The sequence below is a fragment of the Giraffa tippelskirchi genome, chromosome 5 (assembly GCF_054371585.1).
Source record: "Giraffa tippelskirchi isolate mGirTip1 chromosome 5, T2T-mGirTip1v1.2.pri, whole genome shotgun sequence".
NCBI lineage: Eukaryota > Metazoa > Chordata > Mammalia > Artiodactyla > Giraffidae > Giraffa > Giraffa tippelskirchi.
Genome location: NC_137279.1, coordinates 98,516,642 through 98,520,146, shown reverse-complemented (window position 1 = coordinate 98,520,146; position 3,505 = coordinate 98,516,642). Strand labels below are relative to the sequence as shown.

Below are 3,505 nucleotides of genomic sequence, written 5' to 3'. Positions count from 1 at the left end.
TGCTCTATGCATAGTGAAGAATTGGGGCCAAGGTGGTTCTCTTACCCACTATATCCTGGTGTTCCTAGATGAGGACAGGGCCTAAGTGAGAGAATGGCAGGTGGTGTTGGGTATAACCGCCTCTCCTCACCCTTCACCATGGTTGTCCTCTCTGCCAGGCCGCCCTTCCTGTGGCACCTGCCCCGCCCTGTGGTGGGAGGGTCGGGGGACAGCTAGACAGAGGATTGAACCATCTTCCGAGGACTAAGGTGAGGAGAAGACACAGGACTCAGAAACAGGGATTTTCTTTCTGATACTGACCCTGGACTGACTGTCAGGGCTTCAAAGGGAAAGCTCAGGGAGCCAAACCCTAAAATGATCACTCACACATTAAACGATGTAACTGAACACCTACACTGGAAAACAATGAGCCCCTAATGCCCAAGGTGGATGCTCTGCAGGTGAGTCTCAGAGTCCGCTGGGCACTAAGGGGGCCAGCAGAGCCGGGGGACTGTGTGGGCCTGTGAACAGGGATTGAAAGGGGATCAAGTGGGAGCAGTGGCAGAAGCCAGACTAGGGAAGCTGGGGAGCCAGGCTGCAGTGCTGGTCTGAACGTGAGGCCACAGAACAGGAACCCATATGCTTCTCAACTCAGGAAGACGTTAGAGCCCTGGAAGTCCCACTGGGGCAGCGGGGCAGCCAGAGTGCAGGCTCGTCTGTGTATCTGGGGGAGGGTGACCCTGGCCCTGGTGCACGCAGCGAGCTGCTTACTTCCTCCTTCAACCTGTGCCTCCCTGTAGCAAGCCTCTGCCCTCCCACTTCTGATGTCAGGTCCTTGGTTTGTACACTCTTTCCTCTTGTCCTGGAAGAAGACGCCTACTGCACTGATTTCTTTCCATCACCCTTGGTCACTCTTGAGTTTGCTTACTCCAGATTTTTTTTTTTTTTGACTGTGCTATGTAACTTGCAGATCTTAGTTTCCTGACCAGGGATCAAACCTGGGCCCTCAGCAGTGAAAGTGTGGAGTCCTAACCACTGAACCACCAAGGAATTACCCCAGAAATTTTTCCGTCTCAGTTGGTGTTCCCAGTTCACTTGGGCCAGTGGCTCAGTGGACATTTCTAAGTATTTTGCTAAGTTTCTCCTCTTAACATACACCACACAAGCAGCAACTGAAATTTTATCATGCCGTCCTCAATGCCAGGCCCTGAAGGGGGAAGCAAGAAGAGTAAGGCAAGCCCTACTCTTGGGAATTTAACAAATTATATTTACAACAAATTTATAAATACATATAAATCATCATTATAAAATTATAAATCTAAATGATACATTGATTAGATTATAAATTCCCTAAATGATATAAACTGATAGTGTAAGGTGCAGCCTGCCTACTGTCTCACCTGCCATGAGTTGTTGGGGTGTGGTGCTGAATGTAGCTGTAGGAGGAAAGGACGTGTCAGACCAGCACCTGCTTTTGGAAGAGGTGGCATTTGAGTGATCTTGGAGGATGAGTTGGATATGAGGTTTGGGAATAAGCAGAGAAGGCATTCCGTGGGTGCCAGAAGCAAAGTGTCACACATTTGTAAGGGTCACTGTCACTGTGATCCATGCAGGAGGTGAGGAGAGCTTAGACAGGTGGTGGCCACAGAATGGATGAGGGCACATAACTGTGTGAAGGACAGGAAGTCTTTGGGCTAGGAGGACAGACTTCATGTTCATGACACGATCTGGGAATCTAATTCTGGACTTGCCAAAATTTGCCACCATCTCTTCACCTGGAAAATGAAGGGACTGGGCAAAATGACCTCTAAAGTCCCATACCATTCTGGAATAAAGGAAAGGAGTAAAGATGTCTCTAGGATTTTGAAGATTAGTTCTAATCAGTTTTTTTTTTTTCCATGTAGGATCTTGATTCCCCAAACAAGGATCAAACCCATCTCCCCCTGCAGTGCAAGCCCTGAACCTTAAGTTCCAGAGATGTCAGTTTTAAATAAACAGAGTGGATCCATTCCTGACTCTCCCTTCCCACTGGATTCTAGTCACGACTGCCATAGGCTCTCCTGTTCTTAGTCTTGCCAGGCATCCATCGCTTCCCTCCACTGGGAGAGCGTGACCCTGCTACATCAAAGCGAGAGCGAGGAAGAGGAACTGGCCTTTGCTGCTGGAGATTTGTCAGCTTCACCTCAGTGAGTAAACATTTTGTCCATCATCAGCACAATCTTGCTAGGAAGCATGTGACTGCCCAGTGCCTGCAGGTGAGGGTGTGAAGTCCCTAAACTGACAGATTAAGTTTCCATCACCACAGGGGAAGGGGGGCCTTAAAACAGAAATGAGGCTGTTACTAAGAAATGAAGGATGTTTCTTGCATACCCAGGTTGGAGGACTCAAGAGAGTACCTGGTTCACAGGCAAACTTCCCAAAGAGTGGTTTAGACCAGCTGGCCTCGCCCGTGGGTGTTCGTAAAACCCCTGTGGAGCTTAGGAACGAGATCACTCAGACTGGGGACCAGACACCTGTACTTTAATATCCCTGAAGGCAATTGTCAGACACACCTAAGTGTGAGACCCCTGGGCCTAGAGAGCTGCCAGGGCCAGGGCTTAGGGCCAAGGAGAGAGAGGGACAGAGGTGGTCCTGGGAGGTGAGAGGCTCACTCATAGACTGAGCTGTGGCATGGAAGGTTCCAAGCTCAGAGGAGATGATGGATGGGAGTGGGCATTTCAGACAAGGAGGCACAGAAGCCCTGGTTGGAGGCTTGGCCTGTTCGGGGTGGTGAAGCCGGAGGGGCTTTGAATGCCACGCCAAGAGCTGGACTAGATCCTGAAGCTGCAGGAACAGGGAAGGCTTTGAGCAGAGAAGGGAGACCCTTTCCAGCAGCAGGAGACGATGTGGCCCCTGCTTGTCCACACAGGGCCCTCAAGGTCTCTGAGATGGGCCTGGGCCTGTGGTCAGAGAGGCAAGCCTGCCCTCCCTCCTGCCTCGACTATGTTTCCTTCACGGCAAGCCCTGACTCTTCCATTTCTGACTTCAAGTCCTTGGTATGTACGAAATTCTTGCCTCTCCTTTGGCTGCCCTGCCCGTCTCTCTGGCCGCAGTTTTGAGTTTTGTACCCTGATTCCTACCCTTTTATGTCTGCCTTTCTTAGGCTTTCAGCATACTCTGTCAAAATTAATTTGACACCAAGCTGGCTTTCTCTAGAAAGTCTGGGAAACTTCTAAGCACGAGAGCAAGATTCATGTGGGAAGAATTACCACGGCCCTTTCCTTAGGGCAGTCTTGAGATTAGAATCCTCTGTCTCCAGTGACAAGCCACTAAAGAAATAAGCCATTTATCAAGCCTCAGGTTGTAGAAATAACTTGCTCAAATTCTGGATGGCAGAGTGCAGCACGTCCCCTGATTTCCTGGCTCTGTTCTGTTACTTTGAAGGGATGCCCTCTTCAAACTACAAACAGACTCTCATCACCTCCAGAGCCTGCTTCTGTACACCTCTGCTCTGCTTGGAGAAGCTCTTCATTTACTTCTGGAATCA

At 49.8% G+C, this 3,505-nt stretch overlaps 1 non-coding gene across 1 annotated transcript; it reads right to left on the bottom strand.

Annotated features, from left to right (window-relative positions):
- Nucleotides 1–956: 956 nt before the first annotated feature.
- On the bottom strand, nt 957–1,029 carry TRNAE-UUC (transfer RNA glutamic acid (anticodon UUC)). The gene has a single exon. It is a non-coding gene; the product is annotated as a tRNA-Glu (tRNA).
- Between the last annotated feature and the right edge of the window lie 2,476 nt (nt 1,030–3,505).